At 33.9% G+C, this 26,204-nt stretch overlaps 1 protein-coding gene across 11 annotated transcripts in view; it reads right to left on the reverse strand.

The window, feature by feature from the left end:
* MGAT4C (MGAT4 family member C) overlaps positions 1–26,204 on the reverse strand; it is a 725,894-nt gene that overhangs the window by 118,025 nt on the left and 581,665 nt on the right. Inside the window, exon 2 of one of the 11 annotated variants that reach the window (XM_072772977.1) lies at positions 25,959–26,036. The exons of the other annotated variants lie outside the window; for them this stretch is intronic. The gene's annotated coding sequence lies outside the window, so the exon portion shown is untranslated. The remainder of the gene's footprint in view (positions 1–25,958; positions 26,037–26,204) is intronic. 11 annotated transcript variants of the gene reach the window in all.

Here is a 26,204-nt window from a genome sequence, read left to right on the forward strand (position 1 = left end):
ATTACTTTGTTCATTACTTTTTGAAAATAAAACCTCTGTAGTCTTGTAGTAGGTACACTATTCGGAAAGCTGGAAGAGGTTGCTTTGGGACCTAGGATGGAATTTTGGAAGCCTTAGTTTCTAACTGGCACAAAAACAGGGTCATATGGCAAATTTGATATATTCCTTTTAGTGCAATGTCCTTACCATATATGGAGAAGACATAATACCAAAAGAAAATTCCCTTTAAAAATGACAGCATTATCCTTGGGACCATTCTTACTTTCTTTTAGTTTTTGGAAAAATTTGTATTCCCTAAAAACTAGAAAAAGATGATATCCATATTTTATGTACTTGAAGAGATTTCTACAAAAGGGAGTGCAGATACGGTGAGAATGACAAATGGACTTAACACGACCCACAACTTCTATTTGTATATGTCAATTGTTCTTACTGGGAATGTGGACTGAATTCTAACTAAACTCATGAACTACCTTACTTGGAAGAATTAAGGCTGGGTATGAGTGTATGAGAAGAGTTGTGGGAACAAGATGTTGGATGACTAATTTGAATCTCATTGGCATCTCTGAAACACTCATCAGATATTGGAGACCACACCAAACAAGATTACTCCTATATACACTAGATATAGACAACTGCACCTATCAAAGGATAAATAGTATTTTGTTTGTGGTACTTCTAGGCTGTCACATTTTACCCAGGGAAGAATTTTAGAGCAAAAAGCAAAAGCTCTCTGTTTCTAGTGCTTTGGGTCTCACTCAGTCTCACATCACTGAATTGATGAGGTTCAACCAATAAAGTAACCATTCTCACTTTTCCTAACCCATGCAATGTGTTATAGAACATCTCAGTACATTAGATTACTTAATAGACAAGGATAAAAATAAATGACAGAAAAGAATAAGCAAATAAGGTAAAATTACTAGATATGTAACAATAAAGGGACTACTCTGTGGAAGAATAGATTCTTTCCTATGGAATAGAATTATTCCAAGGAACAAGAAGGCATTTTAGACAAGAGCTAATTGTTTTTGAAAACATGATTGGAGAGCAGCCTGGGTGGCTCAGAGGTTTAGCACAGTCTTCAGCCCAGGGCATGATAGTGGAGACCCAGGATCAAGTCCCATGTCAGACTCCCTGCATGGAGCCTACTTCTCCCTCTGCTTGTGTCTCTGCCTCTCTCTGTGTGTCTCTCATGAATAAATAAATAAAATCTTTAAAAAAAAAAAGATTGGACAGGAAATTACACCAAGAAACTTAGAATATGCTTTAAGTGATGAAATAGAATCTTGAAATAGGAAAGACTTTTAGAGACAGAAAAAATAATGTCAAGTGATGAGCTAGAATCTTGAAATAGGGAAGACTTTATAGAGACAGAAAAGATAATGTCAAATTAAAATAATAATAATAGTTCAAAATAAAGGCAATGAATGACAGTTGTGCAGATTTAAAACAAGGTGGAATATATGCCTGAAAATTTCTATTGGAAATCAGAAAAATATTTAGGCATTCATTCAAAGAAAATAATTTTTATATAGCAATAATTGGAAACAAGAAAATTAAAAATATAGCTAAAAAAAGAAAGTTTTAAATAAGACAAAAGATTAAATCTATTAGTTATGACTATGTAGGTATACTGTCAGGTAAAATTACGTATGAAAAGACAGAAATTTTCAGATTAGATTACAAAGTAAAATAAGTAAATGGCATTTATTAGAGACAAAATGGAAGTATAAGTTTGAAATGAACTTTAAATAAATCTTTTTTAAAAAAAGATTTTATATATTTATTTGAGAGAGAAAGAGACCCAGAAAGGGACAGAGGGAGAAGGGCAAGCAGACTCCATGCTGAGCACAGAGCCTGATGTGGGGGGTTATCCCAGGATCATGACCTGCGTTGATGATGAGAATAGGACACTTAACCCACTGAGCCACCCAGGTGCCCCAACAAACCTTTAATAAAATTCCCTTATGTAACTCAGTATTAATATTTAATGTTGAATAAAGAATAATTTAAGAAAAAGTAAATAAAATGAGGTGTCTTACAAGTTTACTGAAGAAAAAAAATGCATGGGAACAATAACAATTTATAAAGCAGTAAGGCAAAACAGATAATAGAAAATTTAACAAAAGCAATGGTAATGGAGAACTCTAGTTCACAATTTATCAATCCTTGACAGATTATAAAAAGAGTACAGAGAATTTGAATTATATAATTACTAAGAGCCATTTAATATATGTATTAAGTTTGATGTGCTACACACCTAGAAGAAACATTTTTTTTTTCAGAAGCCACAAAAAATTTTCAAAAATTGATCATGTCAATTCAGATGTAGTAATAATATATCACGGTTTCTGACACTGTGATAAAGCTGGCTAATAACACAATTTTAAACAATCAAAACAAAACAGCAAATACTGGTAATATATTGTATATATGTATAAATGTTTATCAATTCATGTATTCATGTATACATAAAATCGGTGTCTGAAATAACTCAAGCGAAAGAGAATCTCAAAGCTACAACTGCAGATTATAGAGCATCTCCAATTTACAATGGCTCAATTTATGATTTTTGATTTTATGCTGGTGCAAAAGCAATTTGCATTCAGTAGAAACTATAATTTGGGTTTTGAATCTTGGTCTTTTCCCAGGTTTGCAATATGCAGTATGATACTCTGTCGTGATGCTAGGCAGTGGCAGCAAGCCTCAGCTCCCAGTCAGCTACGTGATCATGAGGGTCAACGACTTATGCACTTCTAACACTCTGTACCCATATAACCATTCTGTTTTTCACTTTCAATACAGTATTCATTAAATTACATGAGCTACGCAACACTCTATTATATATAGTCACCGTGTTAGATAATTATCCCTAACCGTAGATCAATGCAGATCTGTTATGTTCAAGGTAGGCTAGGCTAAGTTATACTGTTTGGTAGGCTAGGTTTTTTTATTTTATTTTATTTTATTTTATTTTATTTTATTTTATTTTATTTTATTTTATTTCATTTCATTTCATTTATCTTATTTTAATTATTTTATCATTTATTTATTTATTTTATAAATTTATTTTTTATTGTTATTCAATTTGCCAACATATCAAATAACAACCAGTGCTCATCCCGTCAAGTGCCCACCTCAGTGCCCGTCACCCAGTCACCCCCACCCCCATGAGGCTAGGTTATTTTTTATTTTTATTTTATTTTATTTTTTTAAATTTTTATTTATTTATGATAGTCACACAGAGAGAGAGAGAGAGAGAGAGAGAGAGAGAGAGGCAGAGACATAGGCAGAGGAAAAGCAGGCTCCATACACCGGGAGCCTGACGTGGGATTCGATTCCTGGTCTCCAGGATCATGCCCTGGGCCAAAGGCAGGCTCTAAACTGCTGCGCCACCCAGGGATCCCGAGGCTAGGTTTTTAAAATGCATCTTTGAGGATATTTTCAACTTAGGATGACTTTATTGGGACTCAGCCCCATTGTAAATTGAGGAAGATCTATGCTTTGAAATAATGGCAAAGACAAACATATCAAAGCACATAGAGCTGTATTGAACGAATAAGAAAGAATGAAAACTCAACTTAATAAGCTTAAGAAGTCCAAACCAACACAATGTTTTATTTAAAATATGAACCAGAGTTTAGTGTCTCTGCTGCATTTTACAAAGTAGTGCAAAAAAAAAAAAAAAAAAAAAAAGGAATGCAAAGAGCTTTGAATGTGATTAATTACATACGGAACCAATCAAAAGCAAGTGGATCATGTCTACTCATTTTTAAACATGTTTTAATTACTAAGAAAACTAGGGGGATGACCTCAGATTTCTTCTACCTTTGAAAGTTAAAGTAATCAACTATTTTTCTCATACTGTCTTGGTGTTTGGCATGGCCATTTGATTTCCACTGTCTGCAATGGGAGCAGAAGTGATATGTACTAATTCTAAGCCTGGCCCATGAAACATCTATGGACTTCCGCAATTTGCTTTTCCCTTCCTCATCTGAATGTAAAATTTGATAAGGACTGAAATAATGACTTGTGCAGCCACACCATAGAAGGAACTTGGGCCCGTAAAGCTTGTAAGATAGCCACTCTGCAGACTTCAATACCCAGTTAAACTCCAAAAACCTTCTAATGTCAAGATAGTATGTATTTAGAACTGTATTTGTCACAGGTCCTTGACATACCCTAAGTAATGAACAAAAAACAAAATAATATATTAAGCAATAAAATACAGATAAGATAATTTCTGTATTTAGAAATGTAAAGTTTGACATTCTAAATTAAATACCATGACATTAATAAGGCACCAAGTAAAAGAATCATGCAACGAGCAAGTGGAGTTTATTTTAGAAGTATATTTGTAACATACATGTAAATGTTTAACTGACAACTCCTCTTATATTTTAACAGGTATCTTAAACTAATCAGGTGCATAACTAAACCCCTTTTTCTCTCAATATCCACATCTCCTTCAAGGTTTCTCCTTCTTTGCACGTTTGCTTCCATTCTATCAATTACTCAAGCAAAAATGATGGCTTCATCCTTGACTAGTTTTCTCACGTCTCACATCTATCAAAGGTAATGTCTGTTCTAGTTGCAAAATGCATCTGGATTCTGACCATTTCTTACAACTTCTCCGTCACCACTCTGTTCCAAGATACTCTCGTATCTCACCTGTATTACTTTTTTTTTTTATTAACTAGCCCTCATAATTCATCCCTTGCCTCCTAGAACATGTTCAGTAGTCAGAATAATCTTCTAAATATAAGTGAGATTGTCATTCATCAGTTCAACGGTTCCTCATCTTATATAGAATAAAAGTAAAAATCCTCTTCCTGTGCCTGCAAGGACATATGGGATCTGGACCACTACTCCATTCTGTCTCTCAGACTTATTCTCCTGCTTCTCTCCCTTGATGAGAGGCTATGATAGGCTATAGTAACTCTGCTCTCATTACTGTTTTACTAAGAAACCAATCATGCTTCTTGTTTAGGATATTTGAATTTGCTTTCCTATCTTGAATGTTCCTGTAACCAGATAGCCATATTCCTTCCCCCTTCCCTTTATTCATATCTCTAGTCACCCTGAATAAAATAGCTACTTATTTCTTTATATTACTCTTATTATGCTTTGTTTTTCTCCATAGGAATGATCAGTTTCTGACATATTTCCTACTTACTTAGACATCCTCTTCACCACTACAGGGTAAGCTCCAGGAGGCAAAGGGCTTTGGTTTCTTTACTTGAGTAAATGAATGGGAGAAAGATGTTTTACCATTAGATAATCTATTAACATAATTTGTCACAACAATAGATAAAAGATCAAAGGAGAACAATCTTACTGGAAGTTAGAAAGCTGGAAAGATATTAGAATTCATTTCAGTATTAACAAAGACTATAAACTAAGACTTTGGAATACTTCTTTAATATGAAAATGAACACCAATCTCAAAAACTAATGTATTAAGGAACACTGAAACAGAACAAGAATCCACTTTAATTTCAGAAACTAGCTAAAAATGCCCCACTTAACACTAAATTTAACATTTGTCTGAAAGTTATATAACCAATGAAATATGGGTCAAGAACATAAATAAGACACAACTCACTATTTTTACATATGTTAAACTAGGAAAATCCAAAAGTATTAACTGGAAATATATTAGATATTTTGGGAAAGCCATTGGAAAGATCTTTACTTTTCTTCTTTTTTTTCTGTTGACCAGGATTTTGTCACCATAACTCGATTTAAACTGCTCATCAGAGTCACCAATGTCATTCACAATTCCACTTAAATGTCCGCAACAATTTCAGACCTCACAACTACGTTTCACACCACCCAAAGATAGAAAGTGTCTATCCAGGTAGATTCCAGAAGTATCCTGCAAATGTTGCTTCATCACCTTTTAGTGGGTCAGGAGAGGGTTTCTGGACAAATTCGATTGTCAGAGTGAATGGGAAGTACTCATTAGTTTAAACAATTTGTAGAGTACACTAGTAGAACTGAAACCACATGTGCTGTGTTGAAAATAGGTTGGGCACTCCAAAATCAAAGTACTTTTTTTTTTTTTAAACAAGAAATGGGATATTAATCTATGGGGCTATTAAAATTGGTGATGTATGCTATATATATAATAATTGTTTTAAGGGACAAAATTACAGCCTCCTCTCCACAAACACACCAGAGCAGGGGGATTATTCAAGTTTATTCCTACAGCCCAGAGGATAGTTGGTTTCTGAGTTTCTATGTTTCCTTAATGAATAGTTTTCATAAAAAATGCGAAACTCTTAAAATTTGTCCCAAATAAGATTAATTTCCTTGACAATGTTACTTCTGGTGAATAAACATTAGAGATTGTTATAACAAAAATTTAAAAAAACCCTATGTAAATCCATACTGAATATGAAGTATATATAAGGAATGTGAAAATGATAAATTTCCAGGCCAAATATAATAAAATGGCTTATAATAAAATTTTATAGGAACAAAACAATATTTGACATCCAAAGGTTTGTTTTAGAACTCTGTGTGTCTTTGGGTTATATCAGAGAAAAATAATATCTCTAAATTATAAAAATGGGAAGCACAAGGCAATGCATTCCTCATTCAATACCAGTGGCTTGCTTGAACATTGTATCCAGATAATGAAATTCTCCCAGTTTGCCTTCTTCTTTATTAAGAAAGCTAATAGAAATTCACATATTAAAAAAAAGTAAATACAAGACTGTATCATATTAATTTAGACTGTAGCAGAAGTAATGTTCTTAATTATTTTTTCTTTGAAATAGATATTGAATCTATTAATATGTTCATTATTTAATATTCAAATTTATATTAACATCTGGATATAATGTTCATTTTAAATTTATGAAACTATAGTAAACTGGTCAAAATATTCTCTATCTGACTTAAACTTACTACTAAATTAAAACTATATTTTATTTAATTTGAATATATGTTGATGCAATCATTATTCTTACTACCACCACCACAACCATCACATCTTTACTAATACTACTATTACCAGTACTACTATTACTGTAGTATCTACTGCTTTTGATGCCACTATGAAACTGTGGTTATTCACTAAACAATTCAGACTTTGTCTTAGTTCTGTAGTGATTTCTCTCAAGCTTATCAGATCCCATCATTCATCCTTAAATGTGGTAGAGGGTGAAGAGGAAAAAGCAGTTAGGAATACACAGATCTTGGCCAATTACTAACTAGATAGCTTTGCTTTAGTGATAAATTCTTTGAGCCTCATTTTAATTCTTCCTAACATGTGATAACTATATATCTTTTAATTTAATGGAAAAATAGGATAATGTATATGGAATATCTGTATTTAAGAAATGATAAAAATGATACTGTATAAATCATGCTTGAGGATCAGTAAATACTAAATCATTTTTTTTCTTACTCAAGTAGTGAGTGACCCTCATCTTAGTGTGCTTTTTTAAAAATATTCTTAATATGGTGAGTTTTCCAATTCTTTCATGATTTCGTATACTTACATTTGGGTATTCTCTAGGTCCATTGCATTTTTCTTGAAGAAAATAATCTGAATAATAGCTGATATAGTATATATTCATTAATGGCAGGACATTTTGCAATAATTTGAAGTTTTAATGAATTTAGTATTTATTCTCTTGTTGTGTATAAAGTCTTTCTTTCAAAACAAGTTGCTGTTAATAATCTCCAGGAAAATATGCTGAATATTTTAGTGAATTGTTACTGGCTTCACGACTGGCCAGATTTTGAAGTTTATTTTCCCAGACACCTAATTCTTTAATGATAAATTACTAAACAAGGTAGTGATACCAAAGTGGTGATATATGTAACAATTTTCTTTTTCCATCTGCACAAAACAACTAATAATAAAATATTTAATTTGAAAAAATAAGCAATATGGGTAGTATGCTATATATAGCTAAAATCTTGGATACATTAATATCATAGCTCTAATTAATAGTCTTCTTCAAATAAAAACTATCATGTGCCCTATTTAATTCAATTATAAGACTAAGACCATCTACTACAATTTCAAGTCAGGATAATACTAAAAAGGCAGTAAGTTCTATGTGGCACAAATGATTAAAATGGATCATTCTATAATTTCTTTTGGTTATAATAGGTTGACCTCTCTCTGGACAGCTTTCCACATCAAGTTATTTTAGGAATTGCCAGTCAGTGTAGGTTCATAAATTTTCATTGTAATGTTAAAGTTTTTTCTTTTAATCTCTTTACCCTGAATCTAATATCAATGTATTGAATGAATGCTCAATAAATACTTTCTGATTGACTGGCTGGAACATCTGAAATAGTTGCTTTATTTGGAGGTAAATATAATAAGTGGCTTTTAATGGAATGGAATGAGCAGCTTCATGCTAAGTAGAATATGAACTTTCTTTTTGTCAATATAAATTGATTTTGAAATTCAATAATGTTTGGAGCTTTGGGGTTATTTTTCGCCTGAAATTTCCTATTTAACTTTTGTCTTAAAATAACTCTTCTTCTTGCCAGTCTTTCCACAATCTAATGAAATATATAAAACAATTACAGTATTTGTAAAAATGTTCTTTTAAGTAAAACACAAATGAAAAATTGACAGTGTTAAATGCAATTATTTCCACCCTCAAAAGGATTCCTGATCAATATGTCAAATTAAGTCAAATTGCACATTTACCTCTAAGTATGGCACTGTCCACTTTTTTATTGTCTTAATAGACTCAGTTGTTTTTGTTGTTGTTTTTGCTGTCTAAATAATTTCTTTAGTTCTGAGACAGAGTGACCTGTTCTCCACAATTCTCTGCTTGGAAGAATCATCTGCTTATTCTGAGTTTAAGTGTTTCTCTAAGTGTAAAAGAAGTGCCTTTATCAATTATTTGTTCCATAGTCATGTTTGCACAATTTTGTATAAAAGAAGTATAGAAAGACATAAGTACCAGTTGATTTATTATCAAAGTTGTGGCATTGACATTAATGTTTAACAGTATTAATAGTGATAAATTGGGAGAAGCTATTTGACACACCATGAAGTAATACTAGAATATATATTAAGTACTCTTGCAAAATAACAGAAATGCAATTACATTTAGGGATAGGAAATACAGGGATGCCTGGATGGCTTTGTTGGTTAAGCCTCTGATTCATGATTTCAGCTCAGGTCATGATCTCAGGGTTGTGAGATCAAGCCCCATTGTAGGGCTCTGTGCTGGGTGTGGAGCCTATTGAAGATTCCTTCTTATCCCCTCTCTCTGCCCTTAAAAAAGGAGGGGAGAGAGAGAGAGAGAGACAGAGAGTAGGAAATGCAATAGCAAAATAAAAGAGTATTAGTATGAAACCAATTGAAGGAGAAACCTGAATGGTTTCAAGTGCAGAAAAGGATATTCCATTTACTAGCAATGTAACAATAGAAAATTAACACAATAACATTATACTGATAAAATCACCAAATTATTCCAAAAAATCCAATACTACCAAATTTTGGTGATGTATGGAACCAATTAGCCTCATAAACTGCTGGCAGACATGTATATTGACGTATTATTTTGTAGAAAATTTGGTGATCTTTAGTTAAAATATGTATTTGTATACCCAATGACTAAGAAACTTTCTGTGTGTTCTTCAGAAATGCTTGAGAAAAGAAAAAAGTGAAAAAGTGTCTATGCAGCATTGGTTTTGATAGCAAGGCACTAGATTAGAGGTAGGACAGATGTCTATATATAGAAGAACTGACGAATGTTGTAAATGCATGCTTTCTATATAGCAAAATTGTCCCTTAAAATCATATTACAAAATTCCCCCAAAATGCAATTTATAGAAACAAATTAGATGAGGGATCTTAGTAATGGGGAGTGATTATACATGGGCACAACTTTAGAAATGTTCTAAAATTAAATTGTGGTGATGGTTGCACAACTCTATAAATATACTAAAATTGAAGTGCACATTGAAAATAGGCAAATTTTATGGAATGTAAATTGTATCTCAATAAAGCTGGTAAAATATAAAATACAAAAGACAAATTATAACACAGTACTATTTATCTTTGCAAATACGCACAAAAGCAAATATGTATAAGAGCCAAAGAAACCAACTACTTTCAGTGGATTTCTACAAAGAGACTGAAAAATAGAGAATTAGGGTATGGTCTCACAAAACAGTACGTGTATGACAGTAAAGAAGTCTTGTATGCACAAATGAGTGCCTTAACTACACAATGATTAACTCGTCTCTGGGGGAAAATAACATAAAGCAGCTCTCAAATATGGTATTCTGGTGAAAGCCTAGGAGAGGATAAAATTTGACTAACATAAGATTTTGAGAATTCAAAGTGCTGTGCTGTTTATTACAATTCCTGGGAAGATTTGGAGGTATTCACTGTATTTCAAATAGCACAATTCTGAGCAAGGAGACTAACCTGGGCAAAGGGTGAGGGACAAATCATTTTATGTGAAAAATATACATTTTTTATCATTGTTATTATAATTATGTTCTCCTTCCTTCATAGTTCTCAAAGAGACAGAAGGAGTTGGAAGTATTCATCTTTTAAATGACATGTCTTCTTTTTTAAAAAATATCTCAGAAAATGACCTTTAACCATGAAGCTCATAGAGATCATGGCTTTTTAAAAATACATTATAATAGGACATTGATTTTTAAACATTAGTCTATAAATATACTTGGTATAAAAAGTTAAATTTGTTTAATTATCTGTAAATAAATTTGTGGATGTTATGATAATCATTTGACATTCCATAAAGAAGATTCCCATGTTTCAATTGTTAACTACTACTCTATACTTCATATGTCCTCTTCCTTTTTTCTTTTCTTTTCTTCCCTACATAAAACATTTGAATCTTTGGCTTAGAGAGACTGGGAATAAATACTTAAGCATGACATTACTACCTGTGCTGCCTTATAAACTGTTGGAAGAATTTAGGAACAAATGAGTTTTTGTGAAAAAGCATTTGAAGATCTCCCTTTCTATTTGAAAAAGTACAAGAGTTTAGATGGACAAATCATTTTCCATATGTGCTCTTGCATAATCTCTAAGGATAATCAGAGTTACTCTAATAGACATAAATAGAATTAAGTCAGTACTTATTACACTGACATATTATGCTTATTATAATGTAGGCTATCCTGTAACTAGCTCTGTTGTACATGGATTAAAAATCTTTTTCTATAAAAATCCAAAAGGAAGTTGGAATTCACAATGAAAAACAAAGTCTGGGTCCTAATAAATCTTCATTAATAAACATTCAGGTAAGTAAGAAAGATGAAATCTACTTAAGTAGAAAAAATCTGAAAGCAGTTTATTAATGGTATTGACCTGGCTCTTTTGGAAGATACATATTCAATTAGAAAAAAACAAAACAAAGTAAAACATCTCATCTTGTGGAGAATTTAATGATATGCAATTTAGCTCCTAAATCTAGATTTTATTCCAAACTGAAAAGATTTTATTACCAACTTTATTTTGCTATAAAATATTTATGAGAAGCCCCAAAAGTTTAAATGCTGTGTTTGAGTTTTCCAGTTTTCTTAAATTCAAGAAGAGAAAGTAATACATAATAGACAAATGATCCTGATAACGTTACATATTACTATGTAACTAAAATAATTGTCACCATTTTTGTTTTCAATTATGATAGCCTCTCACTTAGATTCAAATGCTATTTTGCCTTTTAATGTTTGTGCTGAAATGATTCACAAATAGAGTTCTAAAAAGTAATTTCTTTCATTAACCAATAATTCTTATTCCATAAAAAATTGTTTGTTTTGGATAAATTTTTTTTCAAAACTATTGTGGAATTATATAACTTCATTAAAACCTACATTAACTTCAAAATTTTAGCTAGTGTAACTTTAAAGTGTTTAATTGCTTGCAATACCCAAAAGATTTAGATGGAAAAATAAAGCCTTTTTTGATATGGTGTGGGGTTTTTTGTGTAATTAATGTTTATAAATTCACCCCCTAAAAGTTGTTTTATATATATATATATATATATTAATCAAAGGTTTCTTGATTCTGATAGTAGTATAGCTCATTTTTCTATTTTTTTTCCTTTCTTACCCTTACTAATGAAACTGGTAATAGTTTTGGACCCCATGCCATTTTGTCATGTAGTTACAACTTGTCCTTTTATAAAAGAAAATTAAAAACGGCTGAGTGTTATAGATATTAATGGTTGTTAGAAAAGTATAATAAAAGGCTCTCTTTCTGGAGCGTTGCTGAGCTTTTATGTCATTATTCATGAATGACTAATGCATTCAAAGGAGAAGAGTGCTGATCTCTAAGGCTAGGATGATGGACAGTGGAGAGGGAAAGAGTGGCTGACAGAAGGCCATTTGTCATATGTGAAGATCTAATAACAGGCTTGTCTACATTGAGATATTTCAGCTGAACTTAGAAAAAGAAACCTTTATTACATGTGAGGTTATAATTCATGGTACCCCAAATCACCAAGGACTAATCTACTGGACACCTTTTGGATAACTGACTACATTAAAGTACATTAACAATCCAACACTTCAAAAAGTAATAAATAGCAATGCCGTGAAACTACACTTTTTGTTTTGTTTTATTGGGTAAACAAGTCTGTTCCTGGGGCCAAAAACATGCATCCTCCCCACACTCAGGCAGTGTCCCATCCCAGGCCTATAGCACTAGACTTGGGAGTCCGAGGACCTCCATTCCTGAGTTGTATATGTGTATGTGTATGGCAGAACTCCTGAGTAACAACTGGAGGCAGCTGGGGGAGGCTCAGGCCCTCATGAGTACTCTTACAACCTCCAGAGGTGGGTAGTCTCAGGCAGGGTATTAGCATGGTCAGAGTTAGGTCATCAAAACGGGGTTGACAGCCTGACTGCAGGTGTTGGGAGGGCAGAGAGGACAGCATCATGAACAAAGGCAGAGATGTTGTTTAGTGGTAGATGCATCGAACCTGTGCCCAGCCACAACCTGGGTGACTACAGGCATTTGGCAGGTGTCCATGTACACCTCCACCTCGATCTCCCAGAAGTCAAGGAACATATTCTTCAGGCTCTTGAAGCACAGTGTTCATGAAGGAGAGGGTGCCCAGCTGTAGGAAGAGGCTATGGAAGTTTGGCTGAGGTAGATCCAGGGCCACCGGTATGGACTGAATTAAGTGATGCCATGAAACTACACTTTTATTATTTCCTTTCTCCCACTAGATCACATATATATTACTCAAGCTGTGGCCAGTAAAAAGAATCATAAATAAGGCCTCTCTATTTGTCCTTTGGCCATAAGTAATGGAAATAAGCTCTCAGTTAATAATACATAAAGTGAGTTTGTTAAAAGGATATGGAGTAGCTCTTAGAATCCTAGAAAGATTGGAGATCAAGGATAGGATCCAAAGAAGTTTCTGGACTCGTGGTAAGGGGAACTAAGGGGCAATTTTATTAGAATACCAACATTAGTAAGAAGTGGCTCTCAATATTTTTTGTTTTAAATATTTTTCGGTTCAAAATTTGAATGTGGAGAGAGGTAGCCATGTGACCATCAGAGGAGAGTATGACCATATTTGTAAGCTTTCATGCAAAGACGTAATTTTCAAGGAAATACTGAGACAGTATTACACAAGGGAGGGGGAGATCAATGCTGGGAAGATAAAAAGAAGGTTATAAATTATACCTGGACTCTGAACATGCTTCACATCTATTTTTGTGTGTGTACATATGCAATAATTATTAAAGCATACTATTTACATAGTATGTAAGCCCTGAGCTTCATGCTTTATGGTGAGGCTGGTTAGAATCTGGCCCTTAAGACAGAACATAAAGACTCCTAACTCTGGGAAACGAACTAGGGGTGGTGGAAGGGGAGGAGGCTGGGGGGTGGGGGTGAATGGGTGACGGGCACTGAGGGGAGCACTTGACGGGATGAGCACTGGGTGTTATTCTGTATGTTGATAAATTGAACACCAATAAAAAATAAATTTATTATAAAAAAAATACAACTACTTTATGATGCAAAAAAAAAAAAAAAAAAAAGAATCTGGCCCTTAGAGAACGTCTGTCCTGTCTTTGGTCTGGCAATACCTACATATCATGTAGAAATATACTAATACTAGGATACAGTGTGTACTTTTCAGATTCAGAGGTTCTATCAATACACTAGGCCCAGGCACATCATTGTTAAACTAAGATGAGTGTGGAACTTGGACACAAATTACTTACCAAGTAAATGCTTGATGCATTTTTCCTCTGACTAGCATAGCTTAGGGATATAGTTAAACCATAATAAGATTATATAAGAAAGCAATTTTGTCCATTGGGACTAAAATTGCAGTCCTGGGTTCTTTAAAATAATTTTGGAATTTGTTTCATAATCAGAGATTCAGCTTTGACTTGATTTTTTTCATAAATTTGTAATTTACATAGGAAATTTGATTCTGTAAACAGTATTGTCTAAAATGGCGATAAACAGAGTCCATGAAATTACCACCCTGTAAGCCTGTTGGATGTACCAGTTCCAAGTGATGGATTTGAGGAGCCAAGGTAGAGAGCTATTGGTGGAGGGTAAGCTGAGGAAGTAGAGGAGCTCCTGACAGCCTGGTGGATCAGCCATCATAAAGAAGGGGCAGGAGGGCAAGTCTCTGTATTAAAGGAGCCTATTCGGCTTCCTGAATCTTCTTGGTTCCTAAACTGTCATGCAAGAACATCCAAAAGTTCCCCAGCACCCAGACGGTGGGCAACAGTAAGCTGAGAGATCACCCTTGAGGCCAGACAAGAAATCACTACAGTGGAGGGATGTGACAAGGACTTGGAGCACTGGGACAATACCAGCGTCAGGAAACCAAGCAGAGCCAGGTCAGGGCGTTCAGACCAACAGGTAGGCAGACACACATCTGATGTAGGATGTTCTGAGCGAAAGGAAAAAGTAGGCACTCTCTTCCCACTGCTGCCAAAGTGGCATTTACATAAGTCCTGTTAAATTAACTCAATAAGGAGGTCATTAGATTGACAGGACTGTAATGCCCTGGTGGCCTACACGAGGAAACTAAAATCTAAGGTTACAAAATTAAAATGCTAAAGACAACCAGTCACAAATAACCATTTGGGTATTGAGCTGTAGCAAGTCTTTCTTTCTTTTCTTTTTTCTCTTTCTTTCTTTCTTTCTTTCTTTCTTTCTTTCTTTCTTTCTTTCTTCTCTTTCTTTCTTTCTCTTTCTTTCTTTCTTTTTCTTTCTTTCTTCCTTCTTTCTTTCTTTCTTTCTTTCTTTCTTTCTTTCTTTCTTTCTCTTTCTTCTTTCTTTCTCTTTCTTTCTTTCTTTCTTTCTTTCTTTCTTTCTTTCTCTTTCTTTCCTTCTTTCTCTCTCTCTTTTCTTTCTTCTTTCTTTCTTTCTTTCTTTCTTTCTTTCTTCTTTCTTTCTTTCTTCTCTTTCTTTTTCTTTCTTTCATTTATTTGTTTCTGCTTTTCCTCTAGGTCTTCCCCTGGCTCATGTTCCCAAAGTGCTCCTAACCAACTTCCGTTTTGGCGCTGCCCCATTGCAGTTGATTTTTGGTCAGATAAACTCTTAGAACATTAAAAAAAAATTATTGAGTCAGTTCATGTTCCAGAAAGCATTCTAAAAACAGGGGATACATTTGGTGGTGTATGTGTGGGAGGGGAGACTCAATCTTTACGAGCTTTTATTCTATTGAAGAAGACACAAAGTTAACATACGAATATATGATATAACGCCAGCTAGTTGTTAGGTACTCTGAAGAAAGAAGGAAAGTAAGGAGATAGAGAAAAATGGGATTGGAGGTGGGATGGATATTTTAGATGGAGTGATTAGAAAGAGCATCTCTAATTGTCATCTGAATAGAAAGTACAATAAAGATACCAGAAAAGCAGTTAAATCACAAAGATATTAGCTAACCTGAAAGAATTAGTCAATTAACACCTGATATGACTTTTTAAATTATTTAACCATTCTATAACCCAGGATTCCAGTGGCTTATTTCTTTTATTATCCTGGGGCTTCTTATCCACTCATATTTAACTATTATAAATTATGATAAGAAAATGATGTGCAAATTTCTGTCTGGTGTCCTGGTCACCCTTCCAAACTTCAAACTTTCGTATTCAATGGCCTGATAGCTAGCTCAACAGGAATGTTCCAGAGATACCCGTTACACATACTGTTGAAGCTAAAATAGATTATTTCCAGGATCTTTCTCATATTTCTCTATGAACTCAGTAACCAAATTAGAAATCTGCAGTCATCCTTCACTGCTTTTTTTTTCATGGAGTCATAATCTTTATTTTGTCTCTTAAATGTAAAAAGCAACCACTACTCTTACTACACTAAACCTTTATAATCTCTTAACTTGAACTTTTGCAGCAGTTTCCAGAATGGTTTTCTAGGCTTCAATCAAGCATCCTCAAGTACTGCCCTCATTGAAGACAATTATTCATATAATTTTTTTGTTCCCCTTCTTAAAACCATTCAATGGATTCCTATTGCCTAAAGGATGAAGTGAAAGCTCCTTATATGGCATTACTTACATAATCAAGCCTGAATTTAAGCATGCTCTTGTGACTAAGTCTAATGGATATTTAGTATTTCAGAATTCACCTGAAACTCTCAAGAAGAGCTTTTAGTGAAAGCTACCATGCCTTAAAACTTTCTTTTTGGATTTTGTGATGCCGTATTTAACAGACACTTGTAGGCACTATATACTCAGATTCCCTACAGTGGCTTTTATCATTTTTGTGCACCATCCCTTCCTTCCTGTTATCCTTGCTTCTAACTTCTGCACCTGCTTATATGATAAGGCCTGTCCGCAGGCAACTGCAGCCTCTTTGCAGGGAACAGGAGTACCTAAGATCAATAATTTCGAGGAGAAGATTTTGGCAAATACCGTATGGGAGTATAAAAGTCCAGCTCTTTTCAGTGAATAGGGAAGAATTCTGAGGATCAGGTGGTCATCCTTCAGCTCTTACCTAAGGAGTCAGGCTATGGCTGAGACTTGGCTTGAAATCGCATACATACTTGGCTTTTTTCTTATTCCCTCACTTCTCCAGGAGCATTTTTCTAATAAATCACTAAAATGTGAATTGTTATGGCTTGGTCTGCTTCTGAAGACATGACGGAGACACCCCCCTCTCCTAATTTCCCCCATGCCTTCTGGTTCCTCTTCATCACTCTCTATTGGCAGCTTTTCCTTCTCCATCCAATGTATAAATGCTTGAGTTCCTCAGCACTCAGTCTCAGATGCTTTTCTCATTGCATCTGTACCTCATCTGGAGGCCATTTCATCTATCCTCATGGCTAATATTACAATCAGCTTTTTTCCCCAGTCACCTAGACTTTCTTTAGATAAATATTTTAACACTGTCCTCAACATTCCCATTTGGTTGTTTCACAAGTAATTCAAACACAACACATCTCAGAATGAAAGCATAATCTAACTCAACTCCTATTCCATACATCAGGTGACTGATTACATTGTCAAAGGAAATCAACCAGAGAATTGTTAGCATAAGGATCTATTAAAAAGTAATCGATATGAGAAGGCTCCAAAGGAATATTCAAACTTGAGGGAGCAGGGTAGAAAGTTTTACTGGGCTACCTTCAGGAACAAATACACTTTTCATATGGTTTAGCAGCCACTGAGCAATCTGGTTTGTATCAATAGAGATGGAGAAGAACAGAGAGAAGAGAATATTATGTGAAAGGATATAGGGAGGAATAGTTGAAAGATCAAAAATATGCCAAGGCCACAGTGGAAAATTATCAATCCTTCAGAGTCTCTCACATCATCTTGCTAGGGCCACATGACTTCCCTCCATCGCATTTGACTCACTCTGGAAATATTATATTTCTCCTGGGTCACTCTAACAACCTTCAAAATGGTCTCTATATACTCTGACCCTTCTATGATCTAGCTTATAATGCTTTGTTAAATATTTAGTAATTATAAGAGATTATAAAACCTACAGAATGTATAAGGCTAAAATACTAAGATACTCTTCTATTCATCAGCTAGTTTGAAAAGCCCTCTAGGTGCCTTTCCATAATCCTATTCAATTTTGTTTTCACTCAGACATGACCAGTATTATGACTTTCAGTTTTAACCTTTTGGTGCCTTACTGTCCTTAAAACTTCATTTATTTATGCATTTCTACCATATATTTTTGTTGTTTCCTGTATTTCAAGTGTTTACTTATAAAATAATACATAAAATAAGCATTCTTCCATGAATTGCCTTTTTCACTCAAAATTATATTCCTGATGTTCATGTATGAAATGCAAAACTGTTGTTTTAAAATTTTCACTGCTGTGTAATATTCCACTGTATATGAATATAATACAACTTATTTATCCAGTCTAATGTTGGCAGATTTGGGGAGTATTATCCCTTTATACAAATTAATTAGTTAACATCTACAAAAATTATTTTAATGAATATTTCTATATAGGTCTTTTGATGTATACACACAAGTGTTTCTTCATATACTTAAGAGTAGAAATATGAGGCCTTTGGGGATGAAAATCTTTGGCTTTACTAGAGAGTGTCAAATAATTTTACAAAACATTTGTACCAATTTCATATTCATAATCTTACCACTAGTCTATGAGAAATTCAGCTGCTCTACATTTTCTTCAAGACTTGGTAGTGGGGTCTAATCCATTCCTCACCTAGCAGCCACTGTGACCTTTTATAAATGTAAATCTGATTAAGTCACCCAAACCCTGCCTAAAATCTTTTAATGGTTTCTCATTGATCCCAGAATAAATTCCAAAGGTTTAACATTGTCAAAGGATTCTTTTTGCTCTGACCTCTCCATCATTTATATTTTATCACACTCTCCTTGTCTTCTATCTCCACACTGATATTCAGTTTCTCTTTTCTGCTGAAGGACTGTATGCAAGATACATTTTTTCCTGGAACTCTTTTTGTTTTCTATCTACTTCTGTGATTAACTTTGCTTCTTTCGTCTCATGTTAATTATCATTACTTCAGGAAGCTTTTCTTAATTTCTTAGAATTTATTAGGCACTTTCCTCATTGACTATCTGAATTGCACATTGTGTTTTCTAAATGTATTATTTAGCACAAAAATAATTAAGAAATTAAGTGTGTATTTTTTTAATTCACCCACTAATAAGCTTTATGTTAAAATCAGGACAGTTTTGGCTCTGTGTTGTTCAAAAATTTATTTTGAGCAATTAGCAAGTACTTAACAGCCAGGGCTCACTATATGTATTGAATGCGAATGACTAATTCCTACACACACACACACACACACACACACCACACACATATTATACTTTAATTTTTATTCCATAAATAGTAGATTATTATTCAGGAAGTATTCATGTCTCCCTTACACTCCCAATTCCCCCAACTTTCAAGTGAAGGGTGTATTTTTCTGTGCCATGGATATTGATACCAGCCACGACCCACTTTGACCAATGGAATGTGGAAGGTATGATGAAAGCAGAAATTTCGAATGTGCTTATCTTTTTAGGCATGTCATCTTGCCTTCCACCATCACAATAAGAATATGCTCTAGTTAGCTCGCTGGTCCCTTAAGAACAAGGGTGTCATGAGATCCAGCTGGGGCCAGTTTGGATCAAATACCATCGAATCCACAGATTGAGCTATAAGTGTTTCTTTTTGTAAGCCACTGAGATTTGTTAGCTAATTGTAGACAGCAAAAGTTAACAGACACACTAGATAAATTGTAAAAAGAGATGAAATTCTTAAAAGGACATGAAGTTAACAGATTTAGGTTTTCTCAAGTAATTAGCAATAAAATAAAAGAAATCCAATTTAAGTTGAAATATAAATAGCTACTCAAATCTATTTTTTTTCTTCAAAGTAACTTGGATGAGAATAAAATATAAATTTAAACATTGGAAAATTTGAGTGGAGGACATCTTTATTTTAAACTCTGATTATAAGCCTTTTACCACATAAATCCTTTCATGTGTCTGGGCATAAAACAATAAGGACCATAGCCATTATGAGCTATAACTGACAATTCCTCTGAACATTTTAAGGGCTAGCTTTACACTGAACATTTTCCATTAGCTGTACAGAAAGGGTTTTATAATCCTTTTTTGTGATGACCCCTACTTTTCAAAGCTGAAATATAAAATACTCTTAACCAATTACCAGCTTTACCTAATGCTCAAGTCTAGCTTTTTAGTCATAAAGAAAAAGAGCCATTTAAGTTTCAGAGGTAGTGAGCATATCATAACTAAAAGCATATAATTTAAGTCATGAAGATATTACAATTTAAATGCAAGGCATACCTGGTTAAAGTAGCTTCTACAACATGGAAATTTCTCTAAACATCCAGGCTTAAGAGAGTGAGACTAGAAAATGTCTACATTACCGCAACACAAGCTTGTTGCCAGAATTTGTCTCCTTTATAAGGACAGTAGGCATCCCCTTCTTATCAGGTAGTGGTCTTATGCTAGGTTCCAAACAATACTCACATGCGGAGGCAGGGATTCTGTGGGAACCTCATAAATTTTATTATCTGTTCCCCTGGCTATAGTCAGTTCTACTAGGAACAAACTTCTGACTCAAGCCCGGCTGGTTCTCTCCCAGAAAAATGAGAATTGGAATTCAGGGTTAGATAATAAGATCTACTGTGGTATACCTGGAAGTCAAGTGATACAGATGTAGGCGTTTTTTTGGTGCTTATATGGATGCTAAAGACAGAAAGTGAGACCATGTATAGCAAAGCAAATCAAGTGAACATAGCAGACATGCAGAGATTGAAGATGGAGTTTCTTGTCTGGTTTCTGGTTCTTTTTACTCCTTTGAGAAGAGGCCTATGTACATATATTTCTCTTCATGTAAGGGAGTAAAGACTCAGATACTACGTTGCCCATTTGCCTGTCAAACTCACCTGTGACCAAATGAGATATCTCTCACCAAAACCTAAGACTTTGTCAACAGTAGGCTGCTAGGACATGTCTCTGTATATTCCGATTCTGATTTCTCTTTTCTTTTAGCTGAATCTCTCTGAACAAAATCCAATGTTTCTCAGCTAAATGTACAAAGGAGATTATATATATGATGATGGTTAAAACTATGTTGGTAGAGATGTAGAAAGGCATTGTGGTATCTTTTATTTTTTTGTAGAAGTGTAGAGGTTATTGAAACTTAAGTTGTTTTTTTCTTCTTTAAAACCAAAGGATATTAATTGCACTAAATTGTGTACCAGTTCATATGTTAAAGTTTTAACCCCCAATGTGACCTTATTTGGAAATCCAGTTTGTCAGAAGATAATTAAGGAGATACGGCCTATAAGAAGGTCAAAGGCAAGGAACTGATCCAATGGGATCAGTGTCCTTAGAAAAAGAGATTTCAGAGAGCTCTCTCCACATACAGACAGAAGACAAGCCATATGATGACACAGGAAGAAGGTAACCCTCTACAAGCCAGGAAAAGAGCTCTCTCATTAGAAACCAAATGTTCCATCACCTTGATGATGGGCTTTCTAACCTCCAGAATTGTGAAAAAATAAATTTCTGTTGTTTAAGCTACCCCACTATGGTATTTTTCTATGACAACTCAATCTGACCATACAGATATTTAATAAATTCCATGTGTGAAGGGGGCCTATTTTTTTACCTGAGAGTCCCAAAATTTATAGTGATGCTAAATAACAGAACAACTTGGAAGTTGCTGTAGCTTATGAAACATTTTCCACTGGAACATATATCTTTCATTAAAAAAAAAATCACACACACCCACACACACACAAAGTACTTCCATGTCATGCTTATGGATGACATTTTTCTTGGACAAAATCAATTTACATTTAATGTATTACTACCCAGAATTATGTCTGCCTTTCTGACCTAGGGGATGTTGCCATACAGAAAGAGAAGGAAAGATTAAACAAAAGCTAATACAGCATAGTAAGTAATAGAGGTATGTATAATTTGCAATGGGAGAACAGAAGAGCAATTAATTAGAAATAAAGGAAAATTTATATTTAGGGTTTTTTATTTTTAAATTTACTTCTCTCGCCTGAAAAAAATAGGTCTTGATGGCATTTAAAAACCTTTGCTGTTATGAGATTTTTATTTTATTGTATCAGCATTAATTGCTAGAGAGAAGAGCCAAAGACAAATGTATATAATTCAGTAAAAACCAGACGTCTGAAAATCTGGGCAGAAGTAAATAGAGGTAAGAAGAAAAAGTAGGAAGTGTCATTATCAGAAATTTTAATTACTAATCATACTGTTATAGCAAATTAGAGGTAGTGCTGAGCCCAGAACATGAAGGCAGCAGGAACTAGTGTGAAGAGGGTGAAAAAAAATCAAGCAGATCATAGACCAGGGATATCATTGGGATAATAAAAAATTTATGTAGCTTGCTCCATAAATTTTTCCAAGATGGGAACCACGTTGATTTCTCTTTTGTGACCTCTAGCCCTGACGATAGTACCTGGCACATTAATATGTGTTCAATGAATCCAAGTGACAAGACTAACAAGAATAATAAAGTTCAATTATGAGGTTTGTTGAAGAAGGAGCCAGTAAGGTGCTCTAGGTATCCAGGTGAGATCATGAGGGAAAAATATAACTAAAAAAGATCCTGCATGTACTTAAGATTTTTTTACATAATCCTAGATGTCCTGTTCCATATGATGCTTTAGATTTCATATTTTCATTTCATCTTTCATATATAATCACCGCATGTTATGCTAATGAAGGTTCTTGTATTTCAGCAAGTGAAATATTTCATTTACCAAAAAGGCTACATGCAGTGAAAATTCTGATATCTTTCTCTAATTGAAACTACACTGCTGGTTATACCCTCAAGTACAGATCTTATATCTACTTATTCTATGATGCTAAGAATCATGACACTATTATTAAAATAGAGACAAAATATTCTTCAGGTCAGGAAAAAATTGGTGTCTGTGACCAAGGGAATTATGTATTACATTTCATCACAGAGTTGTCACTCTTGTGATATACTGTAAAGCACTAAAAGCTATTGTTCCCATGAATTATAACCCCAAATACCTTCACTCTGAGGATTCATTTTATCAGGGATCTTGGTATATTATACATCACTACTGTAATGTGTAACATATTTTCAGTGACATGTCTTTATGGAATGCTATAGGCTAAAGTAGAGTAATTATCATTATAAGAAAGTTTTACAAGAGATTATGCTTTAATTCCTATGTTCAAAGTTATTTGAGTTGTCAGTAACAAGAATGTTAAAAATATTCATTGGTTATATAGTAAATTCAGTTCTTAGGGATTTTAAATTATTATCAATTTTAAGAGGTCTTTTATGAGAAAAAAAATTCATCAATAAGACAATAAAAATTTTCAATGCATGCTCTTCGTTTTACATTGGTTCAGCTTGTGCCAAGTGGCTGTTTTGCAGGAAAACAAAATAAAGAAAAAATATTAAACACTCAATTTTGTTACATTAAAGTAATTCCTAAGCAACTGTAGAAACAGAAAATTGTTTAAGTGCAAAAATCTTGCTAAATTATCTGTCAGGTCATACAACATTTAAGTGGGGTCTAAATATTTTAAGTATAAAAAATAGATCTCTATAACTTGCATGGCCATCTACCTCTAGTTTCTGAGTTAAATTCTGGCCTGGCTAGCCATTAGTAGATAATTAGAAGTGACATGAGAGATAGAACATTCAACACAGCCTTGTTTTTTCAGGCTTGAGAACCTACTTACTTAATGCAAATTGGTAGGAGACCATTATCATGCAGCCCTGGCAATCAGTGTTTAATTTGTTGATAGCCTTGACAGTTGTGGCCAGAGTATAATTGACATGGGCCCTGGTGCAAAAAAATAAATTGGGTTGTGCACAAAACTAAACAAAATAATTACCAACAATTAGACATTAATTACGAGATAGCAGATTCTCAAACCCTTCTGAATTTGGCCAAAGCTAGACCTAATTATATTTTAATGTTGTGAAAACATCTACGTTCTTGAAATAATCAGGTGTTCAGAAGTGCTTCGTGTAGATTTTGTGTTTTGTAAGGAACTATCATTTTATGAAATTAAATATGTTTATATTTGTGGATGATCTAATAATCACCGAAAAATCAGTGAGGTGGGATTTATGCTAATCTGGTAATAATTTATCTACTTTACCTATTTTATCTGATCTCCTATTAGAACACTGACAAAGAAATGAACAGTTTAGAAGTATTTAAAAAAGTATTTTGATGATTATGGTAGAAAGAGGAATAGGAAGAGATGCTGAAGGCAAAAAAAAAAAAAAAAGAGATTCACTACTTTTGACCATAATGAAGAAAACCTGTCCAATATTAGAACCCATAGGAGCAGCGCCGTTAACACACTCTCAGCCACAGCCTTGGTAATAAGTTTGTACTATTAGGTGGGGCATTAAAAATATTCATATGAAAAACATTTTAGCACATTAAAATCTCATTAAAATTATTAATGGAAAAAAATCCACAGCATCCCTTTGGGATAAGAGACATCATTTCTGATTAGAACATAGATAGATGAATATTATCAAATTTTAACAGCTTAGCAATATCTGAATAAACATTTCCTTATTCTATTTCTTATAATCTGAGGACCTGAAGCTGTGATCTATGGGTTCTCCTACCAACCAGTCATAGAACAATCCACCTGTTCTACACGTATATATTCTAACTACTTGTGACAGGACAGGTTATTCTGTGCAGAGAACCACAGATAAAAGGAACATCTATACTTGCTTGGAGAAACCTACTTGTTCTGTCTTATTTTTCACTTCAATACATATTAATTTTTTCTGCTAGGGGATGTGCACGCCATCCTCCAAGGGAAATGAAACTTTTTATTTTTTTACATCAGTCCTGATGTAAACATCTGATTTCTACATCTCACATTCCACTCTTCTGGACTGATAATTAGAAGTTTATCTGTCTTCCTATCTACTTGGAAGTTATTTTTTAAAGGATTTTAAGTAGAATGTTATTTTCTGACCTCTCCTTCACGTTGTCTTATGCTGTTTATATCTCTATAGAACCTGCAAGTTAAAAAAAAAAAAAAAAAAGAACCTGCAAGTTATCCAATCCAATGGCCTTCCTAAGTCTTCATTTGAGACAATATAGCACTGGATATTTCTGAGCACTTCCAATTTCTTGGAAGCTTCCCCTCCCATAAGTTCTATGATGTTATTTTATGAATTGGCTAAAAATTTGGTGGCTTCTCAGTAGTTATCAGCATAAATTCAAGGTCATTATCATTGATTCAGGGCCTTCAAATTTGGCAACAGTCTACTTTGCTTGATACTTCTTTGTAGGTTCTAATCATTATTCCAGATTATGTAACATGCACTTTTACATCCATTTGCCGTATTCTTTTTGTTTCCACACCTGCCAATATTTTAGTTATCCTAAACTTGACCTACTCTGCAATATTGTAAACTCTTGCCTATACCACACATCCCTCGGCAGAAAAACTAATCCATTGGCTCATCGAAACAACAGTGGATGGATTTTTTCTTGTCTTTATAATGGCTAGCCAAAAAGGTATGGCATACTGGAAATTATGAAATGTGTGTTTGAATGATATCTGTTTTCAACTTGGCGTTCCTATGTGTCTTGGGCCCAGAAAAAGGTGGGTCTAAATATCAAAGTGTCTGAACTGAGTGAGGCAAGGGTAGATAAGAAGCCACGTAGCAGAAATACATGAAAGACAAAAAAATTGAATACTACAGTGTTTCCTATTATTTAGGATAGTTTTTCCCTCCTAACTAGCATATGCCTGGACCAAGTATAAGTCTCATTTGAGTGGGGCATCAGAGATATTTACAGAAGAAACCATCTCCTTTTCATGTTGGGAAAATTGCTAAAGCATGGTGAATCACTAGAGAATGGGAAACATGAAGATCATGTTGAGTAAAATGCTTCATATTTAGGCTCTTAAATCACTAGTACAATTATTTATGATAACACTGACCTTTGTGATTTAGGGAGAAAGCACCATGGAATTTAACATATCGGTAGGGCACCCATTATTTGGACAGTGTAGAAGCACCTACAGAAAAATAAAATGGCTTCCTTAAGATAACATTTGAGAAACAAAACTAAAGCCAAACCTCAGGTTTTGGATTTCAGAGCTTTGTTTCAAAAGACAATATTTACTGGGTTCCAGTGAGAACAAAACAAAGGACAGAGATATATTTGAAGAGCCAAAACAAAAGAT

Source organism: Canis lupus, chromosome 13, assembly GCF_048164855.1.
Source record: "Canis lupus baileyi chromosome 13, mCanLup2.hap1, whole genome shotgun sequence".
Taxonomy (NCBI): domain Eukaryota; kingdom Metazoa; phylum Chordata; class Mammalia; order Carnivora; family Canidae; genus Canis; species Canis lupus.